Source organism: Pseudophryne corroboree, chromosome 8 (genome assembly GCF_028390025.1).
Source record: "Pseudophryne corroboree isolate aPseCor3 chromosome 8, aPseCor3.hap2, whole genome shotgun sequence".
NCBI classification, from domain to species: domain Eukaryota; kingdom Metazoa; phylum Chordata; class Amphibia; order Anura; family Myobatrachidae; genus Pseudophryne; species Pseudophryne corroboree.
In genome coordinates this window covers 168,733,820-168,749,264 of record NC_086451.1, presented here as the reverse complement: position 1 = coordinate 168,749,264, position 15,445 = coordinate 168,733,820, and the positions used below count along the sequence as shown (strand labels likewise).

Here is a 15,445-nt window from a genome sequence, read left to right as displayed (position 1 = left end):
CCGCAGGAGACATGGGCACTTTAAGACTTTCAAAGGGTGTGAACTGTCTCCTCCCTCTATGCCCCTCCTCCAGACTCCAGTTTTAGTATTGTGCGCAGTGATACTGGATGCACTACAGGGGAGCTCTACTGAGTTTCTCTGAAAAGACTTGTTAGTTTTTTTTATTTTCAGGGAGGCTGCTGGCAACAGTCTCCCTGCTTCGTGGGACTTAGGGGAGAGAAGTATGACCAACTTCTAGTGAGTTCAATAGCTCTGCTTCAGGCTGACAGGACACCATTAGCTCCTGAGGGTGCTGATCGCTGGGTACGCCTAGATGCACACTCCCGCAGCCTGCCGTCACCCCCTTACAGAGCCAGAAGACAGGTGAGTAGCAGAAGAACAGAAGACTTCTTCTCCAGTGATGGCATTCTGAGGTACCGAGCAGCGAGCGGAACGCTGCGCGCCATGCTCCCACACAAACACAGGCACTGCAGGGTGCAGGGCACGGGGGGGGGGGCACCCTGGGCAGCATAAATTCCTCACAAAAGGCTGGAAAAAGTGGACATTAGTGCCTGGGCACTGTCCTTACCCCGCTAGCGTAATTAATTATTTCTGAGCAGGACAGATACGCGCCATTACAGTAGCGGGGCTTCTTCCTCACCTCACCAGAACATCTTTAGAGCATTACAAGTCTATCACTATAGAGTTTATTATTTCCCAGACTGTGTACTTTTGGCGCTGGATTGTGAGCTGAAAAATCCTCTGTGTCCCTCTGACAGATTTACTGACGGTCTGTCCCCCATAAGCCGATGTGTCTGTGGGTACTTGGTACATGTGTGTCAACATGTCGATGGCTGAATGTTTTTCCCAAGAGGAAACTATATTAGGAATGCAGACATATGATGGTGGCCCTGTTGGCACCACCAATAACTGACTGGGTAAAAGTTTCAGTAATATCAGAGTAAGGTTGGATAAATCTGTGTCCCAGACACAGACGTAGAGAATAGATGTGATGTTCATGGCTATGTTTCTTTTCCCTCAGGCCCCGCGGGGTCGCAAAAATGTTATTTTGCCCAGTTACTACACACTGATACTGACACGGATACTGATTCCTATGTCGACCATAATGTTTCCTGATTAGATCCAATATTGGCAAGGAGCATTCAGTACATGATTGTGGATATTAAGGACATATTAAAATCACTGAAGACCCTGCTGTTCCTGAGAAAGGGGTCTATATGTATGTATATATAGATATATAATGAAAGCTGATGTAACGTTCCTCCATCTCTGTTTGAGAAAGTCTGGGCCAGCTCGACAAGATGGTTTCAAATCCCCAAAAGGATTCTGGTTGTTTATTCATTTCCCGCCGCGGACAGAATAAAGTGGGAGTCACCCCCTGTTCTGCACGGGGCCCTGTCACAAATCCAGCGGATCGTATGCAGGAAGCTACATTATTTCTAGTTATGTAACCAAGGGTACATTACTTAGACCTGCCATTACATGTGCATGGGTGAGTAGTAGTATTCAAGAATTGGTCGAATACCTTGTCATCCGATATAGATACCTTGGAGAGATGGGATACTCCTTACGTTGTATCATATCAAGGACACTGCAGCATACTTACGTGAGACTGCAAGGGATATAGGACTCTTGAGTTCACGGGCCAATTTCATGGCAGTCTCGGATAGGAGGGCATTGTGGATTCACCAAGAGAATGCTGATGCTGACTCCAAGAAGAAAGGGAGTCCCTTCCCTATGAAGGTGAAGCGTTGTTTGGTGACTGCCTAGTTAATTTGATCTCGGCAGCTCCCGCAGGTAAGTCAACCTTCTTGCCCTATGTTCCCTCCCAACGGATGAAGACGCATCATTATCTGATGCAGTCATTTCGGCCCAATAGATATGCAAGAAGTTAAGATTCCCCTTTCTTTGCAGGTAGAGGAAGGAGAAGAGGGAAGAGGTCTGCATCCTCTTCAAGATCGCAGGAGCAGAGATCATCCTCTGCTTCTGCCAAATCCACCACATGACGCTGGGGCTCTCTTGCAGGAGCCCGCACCAGTGGGGGCACGTCTAAAACTCTTCAGTCAGTTCTGGATTCATTCGGACATGGACTCGTGTGTTTTACAAATAGTGTCCCAAGGGTACAAACTGGGGTTTCAAGACGTTCCCCCTCACCGATTGTTCAAATCGGCTTTAGTCAGCAGGGAGAAGGTTTTTATTCAAGCCTCTTCGTGGTCCCTAAGCCGGACAGCTCAGTCAGACCAATCTGAAATCTGAAATCCCTCAATTTCTACCTAAGGAAATTAAATTTCAAGATGGAATCTCTCAGTGCAGTGATCTCCAGTCCGGAGGAAGGAGATTTCATGGTTTTGGTAGACATAAAGGATGCCTACTTACATGTTCCCATTTAGCCTCTGCATCAAGCTACCTGAGGTTTGCAATTCAGTATTGTCATTACCAATTTCAGACATTGCCGTTTGGTCTGTCCACGGCTCTGAGGATTTTCACCAGGGTGATCGCAAGCAAGGAGTAACAATTATCCCGTACTTGGATGATCTTTTGATAAAGGCGAAATCCAGGGACCAGTTAGTGCAAAACATTGCACTCTCCCTGACAGTTCTTCAACAACATAGTTGGCTCCTAAACTTGCCAAAATCGCAGTTGGTCCCAATGACGCGGTTGTTGTTTTTGGGAGTGATACTGGACACAGAAGAGGTTTTCTTCCAGTGGAAAGGCTCTGGAGATCCAGAGTCTGGTCAAACAAATTCTGAAACCAGCAAGAGTGTTAATCCATCAATGCATTTGGTTGCTGGGTAAGATGGTTGCGGCCTACGAGCCCATTCAGTTTGGCTGGTTCCATGCCAGAGTGTTCCAGTGGGACCTGTTGGACAAGTGGTCCGGATCCCACCTACACACGCACCGGAGGATAATCCTGTCTTCCAAGACCAGAATCTCACTCCATTGGTGGCTGCACAGTTCTCACCTCCTAGAGGGGCGAAGGTTCGAGATCCAGGACTGGATCCTAGGGACCATGGATGCAACCCTCCGAGGCTGGGGAGCAGTCACACAGGGGGAAAACGTCCAAGGAAGATGGTCAAGTCGGGAAAGTTGTCTCCACATAAATGTTCTGGAGTTAAGGGCCATTTAATAACTGCAGACACAGTACGCACTGGGACGGGTGCCCAGCATCCTCTACGGAATAAGAGAAAAGGATTTACCTGTAGGTATTAAAATCCTATTTTCTCTAACGTCCTAGAGGATGCTGGGGACTCCGTAAGGACCATGGGGATAGACGGCTCCGCAGGAGACATGGGCACTTTAAGAAAGACTTTAGTTCTGGGTGTGCACTGGCTCCTCCCTCTATGCGCCTCCTCCATACCTCAGTTTGATACTGTGCCCAGTGGAGACTGGGTGCTTTTCAGGAGCTCTCCTGAGCTTTCTGACAGAAAGTATTTTGTTAGGTTTTTAATTTTCAGGGAGCACTGCTGGCAACAGACTCCCTGCATCGAGGGACTGAGGGGAGAGAAGCAGCCCTACTCTCCGAGTTGCAAGGTCCTGCTTCTTAAGCTACTGGACACCATTAGCTCCAAAGGGATTAGCTCCAAAGGGATTGGTATGCAGGATCTCACCCTCGCCGTCCGTCCCAGAGCCGCGCCGCCGTCCCCCTCGCAGAGCCGGAAGATAGAAGCCGGGTGAGTATGAGAAGAAAAGAAGACTTCAGAGGCGGCAGAGGACTTCATGATCTTCATTGAGGTAACGCACAGCACTGCAGCTGTGCGCCATTGCTCCCATACACCTCACATACTCCGGTCACTGTAAGGGTGCAGGGCGCAGGGGGGGCGCCCTGGGCTGCAATATAAACCTCTTTTTGGCAGAAATATAACATATATACAGCTGGGCACTGTATATATGTATGAGCCCCCGCCAATTGTACAGTTTAAGCAGGACAGAAGCCCGCCGCCGAGGGGGCGGGGCTTCTCCCTCAGCACTCACCAGCGCCATTTTTTCTCCACAGCACCGCTGAGAGGAAGCTCCCCGGACTCTCCCCTGCTTATACCACGGTAGACAAGAGGGTTGAAAAGAGAGGGGGGGGGGCACATAATTTGGCGCAAATTACTTACAGCAGCGCTACTGTGCAAACATTAAGTTACTGTGCTATTCCTGGGTTATATAGCGCTGGGGTATGTGCTGGCATACTCTCTCTCTGTCTCTCCAAAGGGCAGAGCCGGCCATAGGCATAGGCAAACTAGGCAATTGCCTAGGGCATTTGATATGCCTAGGGGCATCAGCAACTTCTGCTGATTAAAATGATATGCGGCATGCCTATATTCTGTGTGTAGCATTTCATATGCAGATACAGCCACAGTCTCACACAGTATATAGGCGTGCTGCATATCATTTTAATCGGCAGAAGCTGCGTGTGCATCCTAACAACATAGCAATGCAAATAAGATGCATTTTAATAAAAAAAAGGTGCCCCAACGTTAGCATTGAGGCAAGATTTATGAGGACACATCTGTATCCAAGCAGAGGCAGAGGTCACAGTGTTAGTGGCAGTGTGAGTGCTGTGTGCATGTGAGTGGGTTGATTGTGCAGTAGTGTTCGGAATATGAGTAAGGAGCATTATGTGTGTCATGTAAAAATGCATTAATAATGTGCAACATATGGGTAAGGGGCACTATGTGTGTCATTATGTGTATAAGGGCATTAATAATGTGCGGCATATGTGTAAGGGACATTGGTGGTCATTTCGAGTTGTTCGCTCGGTAATTTTCTTCGCATCGCAGCGATTTTCCGCTAATTGCGCATGCGCAAGGGTGGTCATTCCGAGTTGTTCGCTCGGTAATTTTCTTCGCATCGCAGCGATTTTCCGCTAATTGCGCATGCGCAATGTTCGCTCTGCGACTGCGCAAAGTATATTTGCTATGCAGTTAGGTATTTTACTCACGGCATTACGAGGTTTTTTCTTTGTTCTGCTGATCGTAGTGTGATTGACAGGAAGTGGGTGTTTCTGGGCGGAAACTGGCCGTTTTATGGGTGTGTGTGAAAAAACGCTGCCGTTTCTGGGTAAAACGCGGGAGTGTCTGAAGAAACGGGGGAGTGTCTGGGCGAACGCTGGGTGTGTTTGTGACGTCAAACCAGGAACGAAACTGACTGAACTGATCACAGTTGTCGAGTAAGTCTGGAGCTACTCAGAAACTGCTAAGAAGTGTCTATTCGCAATTCTGCTAATCTTTCGTTCGCAATTTTGATAAGCTAAGATTCACTCCCAGTAGGCGGCGGCTTAACGTGTGCAATGCTGCTAAAAGCAGCTTGCGAGCTAACAACTCGGAATGAGGGCCATTATGTGTAAAAGGGCATTAATAAAGGTTGTCATAATGTGTAAGACGCATTATGTTTATAAGGACATTAGTGATGTGTCTCATATGTGTAAGGGGCATTACTGTGTGGAATTATGTGTATAAATGCATTACTAATGTGTGGCATTATGTGTATAAGGTGCTCTAATATGTAGCGTTGCGTATAGAAAGGGCATTTACTGTGTCGTCTAATGTGAATAAAGAGCAATAGGGTGTGGTGTAATGTAAATAAGGAGCAATTCAGTGTGATGTAATGTGAATAAGGAGCACTACTGTGAGAAGTAACGTTTATAAGGTAAAGTAATACTACTGTGGGATGTAATGTGAATTATGGACACTATCGCGTGATCAAATGTGAATAAAATTGCAGTACTGTGTGGCGGAATTTTAATTGGGGGTACTATTGTGAGGACATGCCCATTGCCAGCAAAAACACACCCCTTTTTGGACTGTGCGCCAAATGTGCGAACTGTTCCTGTTTAAAATATAGGGGGTACAAACACCAAAATAAGTACTGTTATGGGTGAGGGTTGATGGTGCTGGGAAAGAGGTGCAAGGTCAGAGGCGGAACCAGCGGTGGTGCTAGGGGGCACCAGGCAAAATCTTGCCTAGGGCATCATATTGGTTAGGGCCAGCTCTGCCAAAGGGCCTTGTGGGGGAAATGTCTTCAGTAAAAGCATTCCCTGTGTGTGTGGTGTGTCGGAACGCGTGTGTCGACATGTCTGAGGAAGAAGGCTATATTAGAGAGGAGCGGGAGCAAATGAATGTGGTGTCTCCGCCGACACCTGATTGGATGGATATGTGGAATGTTTTAAATGCTAGTGTAAACTCATTGCACAAAAGAGTAGACAAGGCTGAAGCTTTGGGACAGTCAGGGTCTCAACCCATGCCTGATCCTATGTCGCAGGGACTGTCAGGGTCTCATAAGTGCCCACTATCCAGATTGTTGACACAGATACCGACACGGATTCTGACTCCAGTGTCGATTACGATGATGCAAAGTTACAGCCAAAATTGGCAAAATACATTTGATATATGATTATGGCAATAAAAGATGTTTTGCACATCACAGAGGAGCCCCCTATCCCTGACAAGAGGGTACATATGTACAAGGGAAAGAAGCCTGAGGTAACCTTTTCCCCTCACACGAGCTGAACGAGTTATGTGAAAAAGCTTGGGAATCTCCTGCAGATTTCCAAAAGGATTCTTATGGCGTATCCTTTCCCATCAACGGATAGGTTACGATGGGAATCCTCCCCTTGGGTGGACAAAGCATTAACACGCTTATCCAAGAAGTTAGCCCTCCCGTCCCAGGATACGGCTACCCTCAAAGAGTCTGCTGACCGCAAACAGGAGATTACCCTGAAGTCCATTTATACACATTCAGGTACCTTACTCAGACCGGCAATTGCGTCGGCCTGGGTGTGTATGTGTAGTGCTGTAGCGGCATGGACGGATACTCTAGATAAGGATACTATTTTATTGCCCCTGGGGCATATAAGAGATGCTGTCCTATATATGTGTGTATGCAAACTACAGGTGGTGCTGCATGGCTCACACCCTTTTACTTGTCTTGTAGAGCAACTCTGGAGCTGTTACTGGGTCCAGCTGCTGCAAGAAATCAGCTTGAATGCTTCAGGGGCTGGGGCATGGCCAACATGAGCCCCACACTGATGGGGGTGTATAAAGCGATCTAGGGGTCATCCAAGCGCAACCCCACAAAGGCCGCCATGCCCTGCGTGACCATTTTCTCTTTTCATATGCAGACGAGGGTTGCAGCCAACTATACTCATTGCTTGGATGACATCACCATATGCGAATCCATCTGCTGCAGGCCTTCCCCCAGGAATGCTTGCACTAGTTGTTGCATTTGGTTTGTTGTTTGGGGGGTGCTTCAGTATTAGGCAGCCTTCTGCCCTCACACATTCGTCTGAAAATGTGTTCTCCCTGCAGTTGTTGTCCCCAGATGAGAGTTCCCTTGTGCTGCCTCAGTTGAATCTCCTTTACTTGACGGAGGTGTGCCTGAGCAGCGGCCCTCCCCAGCCCTATCTCAAATCATACTTATTTTGCTTAGGTGATACCATGGTCATGAAGATTGTTTTCCCAGGGTGAGGTTCATTCATTGCATTCTGGGTATGCTGACCTCTGTGATTTCCCCAAATGTGGGAATCTCGACTGCATAATTTGTGGTAGGGGGGGGGGACTGCATTTGTGCTTTCCCCTGGTTGGCTCTGGTATAATTTAGATCTCATTGTCTCAGGTCTCTCTCCCGCCTAGTTTGCTGTCTGTTTCCACTTCTCTTTTCTTGAGCCCCTCCCTTCTATGCCCTTGCGCACTATCCTGACTTCTCCCGTCTTCTTACTTTGTGCCTTCCAACGCACAATGCGAACTACAGGTGGTGTTGCAGGGCCCACACCCTTTTATTTGCATTACAGAGCAGCTCTGGAGCTGTTACAGTGCCCAGCTGCTGCAAGAAATCAGCTTGAATGCTTCAGGGGCTGGGGCATGGCCAACATGAGCCCCACACCAAAGGAGGGTGGGGGGTGTTCAATGCGAACTAGGGGTCATCCAAGCGCCCCTTTTCTCTTTTCATATGCAGGTGAGGGTTCCAGCCAACTTTGGCCCACTGCTTGGATGACATCACCGTATGCAAATCCGTCTGCTGCAGACCTTTCCCCAGGAATGCTTGTACTAGTTGTTGCATATGGTTTGATGTTTGAGGGTGCTTCAGTATTAGGCAGCCTTCCGCCCTCTCATTTTCATCTGAAAAGATGTGGTCTCCCTGCAGTTGTTGTCCCCAGACAAGAGTTCCCTTGTGCTTCCTCAGTTGAATCTCCTTAACTTGACGGGGGGGTGCTCGAGCAGCCGCCCTCCACAGCCCTATCCCAACACATGCTTTTCTTGCGTATGAGATCTCTTGATCATGAAGATAGTTCTCACAGGGTGAGGTTCATCCATTACATTTTAAAGTAGGAAGGTACAAATTACATATTCAAATTACATATATGTGCTGGATTCAAATGTTTTCCCCCCTTCCTTTCTCAATTGTGCCCATCAGCAGCTATTCTAATGTTGCTGCCAATGGGTGTGACATATTCATTTCTTCTGTGGGGTACACTGGACTCCACAAGGATTCACATTGGGGTGTAGAGTAGGATCTTGATCTGAGGCACCAACAGGCTCAAAGCTTTTGACTGTTCCCAAGATGCTCAGCGCCCCCTGCTCTATAACCTCGCTTCCATGAACAGGGAGCTCAGTTTGTAGTTGGTGCCTTCAGTAGCAGGCCACTTAACAGGGAGCTGCCTCAGGCAGCCTATTCTTAGCTATTAATTTTGACAAGAAAAGAAGAACTTTTTTTTATAAGAATCTACAAAGGCTGCAGCAGGTTAGGTCTAATAGACATCTTTACTGCAGCTCCATCACTCCCAGCGGCGCAGTATACTCCCGTGCCCTGGTTGCTGGGTCACTGCAGCGGAGGCTCCGGTTTCTTCCTAAGGTCAGTCACACACACACCGCCCTCCGGGATCACGAGGCCGCTGATGAAAGGGAGGTAAGGGACTTCTGTGCCCACACTATACCGTGATCCATCGTGGCTGTAGGGGGTGGGCCATGTGCGCACTGGCGTGGACACTGATTACTGGGCAGCCGCTCCACTAGCCACCAGGGACAGTTAAGGAGCACAGCTCTGGGGGGTTTTTCTCTTATATTAACCCCATTTTGTACTACCCGCAGTGCATTGTGATAGGTAATAGAGCCTGATTCAGGTTGGATTGCAATCGCAATAAGCAATCCAACTGCAAAAATTGCTAAGAGCATACGCATGCGCCTGCATTTTCTGCGGCACCCCGCAGATAATGCGATCGCTTCTGACTGTCAATCGGTGCTGGGGGCAGCAACAATCCATTTCCAAGTCGGAGATGGAGCGGTGCATGGGCAGGGCTACAAAATGGGGTCGGCAACGGAGAAACAGGAGGCGTGGTCAGAGCTGCTGCATGACATCACATGCAGCAGCTGCGATCACAAAAATGGTGGCGGCTTCCTGCGCACACATACAGTCTGCACCAACAGGAGGCTAACACATTTTTTATGATCACGCTGAACTGCACTGAGACTGCAATTTCAGCGTGGTCAAGAAGGGAGGCGGCATGCTGGGTGGCCCCAGCATGCGAACCAAAGGATTGCAAATTCTGTTACTTAGCAGAATTTGCAATCCTTACTGAATTAGGCCCATTGATTACAAAATGTATTTGTAAATATTTGAAGTTTTTCTTCAGGGACTAACACAAAAGATGCTTGGGGCTACTAACACATGGGTAAGCCACGTAAAGCTTCCCATGGGTCAGTGGCATCACAACGGGGTTGCGGCCCACACCCGAGTGTCACCCGCCAAGGGGGGTGACACCAAAGTGCCGGCTCCTCTTCAGTGACAGAATATGGGTGTTTCACTGTAACATTACGTGCAACACCCAGTTTCTGTCACTGTGCAGGAGCCAGCACCACTCACACACTAGTCCCCGGGTGCAGCACTCAACCCCCGGGATACCCGGAGCAACAAAATGGAGATTCAGGAAAACAGGCCACACCCCTACCTATGAGACCATGCCTCCTTTTTACCATTGCGCTGCTTATCTGCGCGCACTGCATTACAATCTCCCTCGCTGCCTCTCTGGGTGTCACCAATGATAGTGACACCTTTGCCATGCTTGTAGCAGCTGGTCCTAAGATCTACACCTCCAGCCCTGAGTGTTTGCCCTTGTGACTTGTTGATCATCATAGCGAAGCAGATTCTTACAGAAAACTGCAGGGGCTTAGATTGAAAAGAAAAACATTGACGAACCCATCATTTCAGCAACAGGGTCTGCCACACGGCTGACTGAAATGACTGGTTGGTTTGGGTCCCCACCAAAAAAGAAGCAATCAATCTCTCCTTGCACAAACTGGCTCTACAGAGGCAAGATGTCCACCTCATCATCCTCCGATTCCTCACCCCTTTCACTGTGTACATCGCCCCCCTCACATATTATTAATTCGTCCCCACTGGAATCCACCATCTCAGATCCCTGTGTACTTTCTGGAGGCAATTGCTGGTAAATGTCTCCACGGAGGAATTGATTATAATTCATTTTGATGATCATCATCTTCTCCACATTTTCTGGAAGTAACCTCGTACGCCGATTGCTGACAAGGTGAGCGGCTGCACTAAACACTCTTTTGGAGTACACACTGGAGGGAGGGCAACTTAGGTAGAATAAAGCCAGTTTGTGCAAGGGCCTCCAAATTGCCTCTTTTTCCTGCCAGTATACATACGGACTGTCTGACGTGCCTACCTGGATGCGGTCACTCATATAATCCTCCACCATTCTTTCAAAGGTGACAGAATCATATGTAGTGACAGTAGACGACATGTCAGTAATCGTTGCCAGGTCCTTCAGTCCGGACCAGATGTCAGCACTCACTCCAAACTGCCCTGCATCACCGCCAGCGGGTGGGCTCGGAATTCTTAGCCTTTTCCTTGCACCCCCAGTTGCGGGAGAATGTGAAGGAGGAGCTGTTGACGGGTCACGTTCCGCTTGACTTGACAATTTTCTCACCAGCAGGTCTTTGAACCTCTGCAGACTTGTGTCTGCCGGAAAGAGAGATACAATGTAGGTTTTAAATCTAGGATCGAGCACGGTGGCCAAAATGTATTGCTCTGATTTCAACAGATTGAATCCTGGTTAAGCGAATTAAGGGCTCCATCCACAAGTCCCACATGCCTAGCGGAATCGCTCTGTTTTAGCTCCTCCTTCAATGTCTCCAGCTTCTTCTGCAAAAGCCTGGCAGTGTCTGAACTGACTTCACGTGTGGCAAGTTCAAAGGGTTGCAGAACCTTACACAACGTTGAAATCATTCTCCACTGCGCTTGAGTCAGGTGCATTCCCCCTCCTTTGTCTATATCGTGGGTAGATGTATAGGCTTGAATGGCCTTTTGCTGCTCCTCCATCCTCTGAAGCATATAGAGGGTTGAATTCCACCTCGTTACCACCTCTTGCTTCAGAGGATGGCAGGGCAGGTGCAGGAATGTTTGGTGGTGCTCCAGTCTTCGGCACGCGGTGGCTGAATGCAGAAAGTGGCCCGCAATTCTTCGGGCCACCGACAGCATCTCTTGCACGCCCCTGTCGTTTTTTTAAATAATTCTGCACCACCAAATTCAATGTATGTGCAAAACATGGGACGTGCTGGAATTTGCCCAGATGTAATGCACGCACAATATTGGTGGCATTGTCCGATGTCACAAATCCCCAGGAGAGTCCAATTGGGGTAAGCCATTCTGCGATGATGTTCCTCAGTTTCCGTAAGAGGTTGTCAGCTGTGTGCCTCTTATGGAAAGCGGTGATACAAAGCGTAGTCTGCCTAGGAACGAGTTGGCATTTGCGAGATGCTGCTACTGGTGCCGCCGCTGCTGTTCTTGCTGCGGGAGGCAATACATCTAACCAGTGGGCTGTCACAGTCATATAGTCCTGAGTCTGCCCTGCTCCACTTAAACACGGACATGTGGACTAGTGGACCTTGGGTACAACTGCATTTTTTAGGACACTGGTGACTCTTTTTCTGAGGTCTGTGTACATTTTCGGTATCGCCTGCCTAGAGAAATGGAACCTAGATGGCATTTGGTACCGGGGACACAGTACCTCAATCAAGTCTCTAGTTGCCTCTGAATTAACGATGGATACCGGAACCACGTTTCTCACCATCCAGGCTGACAAGACCTGAGTTATCCGCTTTGCAGCAGGATGACTGCTGTGATATTTCATCTTCCTCGCAAAGGACTGTTGGACAGTCAATTGCCTACTGGAAGTAGTACAAGTGGTCTTCCGACTTCCCCTCTGGGATGACGATCGACTCCCAGCAGCAACAACAGCAGCGCCAGCAGCAGTAGGCGTTACACTCAAGGATGCATCGGAGGAATCCCAGGCAGGAGAGGACTCGTCAGACTTGCCAGTGACATGGCCTGCAGGACTATTGGCTTTCCTGTCTAAGGAGGAAATTGACACTGAGGGAGTTGGTGGTGTGGTTTGCAGGAGCTTGGTTACAAGAGGAAGGGATTTAGTGGTCAGTGGACTGCTTCCGCTGTCATCCAAAGTTTTTGAACTTGTCACTGACTTATGATTAATGCGCTGCAGGTGACGTATAAGGGAGGATGTTCTGAGGTGGTTAACGTCCTTACCCCTACTTATTACAGCTTGACAAAGGCAACACACGGCTTGACACCTGTTGTCCGCATTTGTGTACAGGATGCATACCTTCATGTCCCCATTTATCCATCTCATCAGGCGTACCTCAGATTTGCGGTACAGGATTGTCATTGCCAATTTCAGACGTTGCTGTTTGGTCTCTCCACGGCCCAGAGAATTTTCACCAAGGTAATGGCGGAAATGATGGTTCTCCTGCGTAAGCAAGGTGTCACAATTATCCCGTACTTGAGCGATCTCATAAAAGCGAGATCAAGAGAGCAGTTGCTGAACAGCGTATCACTTTCACTGAAAGTGTTACAGCAACACGGCTGGATTTTCAATATCCCAAAGTCGCAGTTGGTTTCTACGACTCGTCTGTCTTTCTTGGGCATGATTCTGGACACAGACCAGAAGAGAGTTTATCTCCCGATAGGAAAGGCCCAGGAACTCATGACTCTTGTCAGGAACCTATTGAAACCAAAACTTGTGTCAGTGCATCACTGCACTCGAGTCCTGGGAAAGATGGTGGCATCATACGAAGCCATTCCATTCGGCAGGTTCCATGCGAGGACTTTCCAATGGGACCTACTGGACAAGTGGTCTGGGTCACATTTGCAGATGCATTGGTTGATCACCCTGTCCCCCAGGGTCAGGGTATCACTCCTGTGGTGGCTGCAGAGTGCTCACCTTCTCGAGTGACGCAGATTCGGCATTCAGGACTGGATCCTGGTGACCACAGAGGCAAGCCTCCAAGGTTGGGGAGCAGTCACACAGGGAAGAAATATCCAAGGTCTTTGGTCAAGTCAAGAGACTTGTCTTCACATCAACATCCTGAAACTAGGGGCCATATACAATGCCCTACGTCAAGCGGAGACCTTACTTCGCGACCAACCGGTTCTGATCCAGTCAGACAACGTCACCGCAGTGGCTCATGTAAACCGCCAAGGCGGCACAAGGAGCAGAGTGGCGATGGCACAAGCCACCAGAATTCTTCGCTGGGTGGAGAATCACGCAAGCGCACTGTCAGCAGTGTTCATTCTGGGAGTGGACAACTGGGAAGCAGACTTCCTCAGCAGACACGACCTACATCCGGGAGAGTGGGGACTTCATCAGGAAGTCTTTGCACAGATTACAAGTCGGTGGGAACTGCCACAGATAGACATGATGGCGTCCCGGCTCAACAAAAAGCTACAGAGGTATTGCGCAAGGTCAAGAGACCCTCAGGCAGTAGCTGTAGACACCCTAGTGACACCGTGGGTGTTCCGGCCGGTCTATGTATTTCCTCCTCTTCCTCTCATACCCAAGGTGTTAAGGATAATAAGACAAAGAGGAGTGAGAACAATCCTCATTGTTCCAGATTGGCCACGGAGGACCTGGTATCCGGATCTGCAGGAAATGCTCACAGAAGATCCGTGGCCTCTTCCTCTAAGACAGGACCTGTTGCATCAGGGGCCCTGTCTGTTCCAAGACTTACCGCGGCTGCGTTTGACGGCATGGCGGTTGAATGCCGGATCCTAGCAGTGAAAGGCATTCCGGTTGAGGTCATCCCTACGCTGATAAAGGCTAGGAAGGATGTAACGTCAAAACATTACACCGTATATGGTGAAATTATGTTTCTTGGTGTGAGGCCAGGAATGCTCCTACGGAAGAATTCCATCTGGGCCGTTTCCTTCACTTCCTACAAACTGGAGTGAATTTGGGCCTAAAATTAGGCTCTATTAAGGTCCAGATTTCGGCCTTATCCATTTTCTTTCAAAAAGAATTGGTTTCTCTTCCAGAAGTTCAGACTTTTGTAAAAGGAGTGCTGCATATTCAGCCTCCTTTTGTGCCTCCGGTGGCACCTTGGGACCTTAACGTGGTGTTAAGTTTTCTAAAATCACACTGGTTTGAACCACTTAAAACGGTGGAGTTAAAATATCTCACATGGAAGGTGGTCATGTTATTAGCCTTGGCTTCGGCTAGGCGAGTGTCGGAATTAGCGGCTTTGTCACATAAAAGCCCATATTTGGTGTACCATGTGGATAGAGCGGAATTGCGGACCCGTCCTCAATTCCTACCAAAAGTGGTCTCATCTTTTCACATGAACCAACCTATTGTGGTGCCTTTGGCTACGCGTGACTTGGAGGATTCCGAGTTACTTGATGTGGTCAGGGCTTTGAAAATTTACGTGGCCAGGACGGCTAGAGTCAGGAAAACTGAAGCGCTGTTTGTCCTGTATGCAACCAACAAGATTGGTGCCCCTGCTTCAAAGCAGGCTATTGCTCGCTGGATTTGTAACACGATTCAGCAAGCGCATTCTATGGCTGGATTGCAGTTACCGAAATCGGTCTAGGCCCATTCCACGAGGAAAGTGGGCTCTTCTTGGGCGGCTGCCCGAGGGGTCTCGGCACTACAGCTGTGTCGAGCTGCTACTTGGTCAGGTTCAAACACCTTTTCAAAATACTATAAGTTTGATACCCTGGCTGAGGAGGAACTCATGTTTGCTCAATCGGTGCTGCAGAGTCCTAGAATGAAAATTTTAAAGCCTCCTGTTAGTGCTTCATCTACACGTTATAGCCCTGAATTTTCCAATGCCTATCTCTTTGCAAAAGAGAGATATCGGCAAGGAAAAGCTGTATTGTACCTTTGCATTTTTCTCCCAAACGAAGGACACTAGAAAGAAAATTTTAAAGCCTCCTGTTAGTGCTTCATCTACACGTTATAGCCCTGAATTTTCCAATGCCTATCTCTTTGCAAAAGAGAGATATCGGCAAGGAAAAGCTGCAATGTACCTTTGCATTTTTCTCCCAAACGAAGGACACTAGAAAGAAAATTTTAAAGCCTCCTGTTAGGCCATCATCTACACGGCATAGCCCTGAATTTTCCAATGCCTATCTCTTTGCAAAAGAGAGA

At 48.4% G+C, this 15,445-nt stretch overlaps 1 non-coding gene across 1 annotated transcript; it reads left to right on the top strand.

Moving 5' to 3' along the window:
- The first annotated feature begins 7,396 nt into the window (after positions 1-7,396).
- On the top strand, positions 7,397-7,563 carry LOC134951173 (U1 spliceosomal RNA). Its single transcript, XR_010183963.1, has one exon. It is a non-coding gene; the product is annotated as a U1 spliceosomal RNA (small nuclear RNA).
- The last annotated feature ends 7,882 nt before the right edge of the window (positions 7,564-15,445 follow it).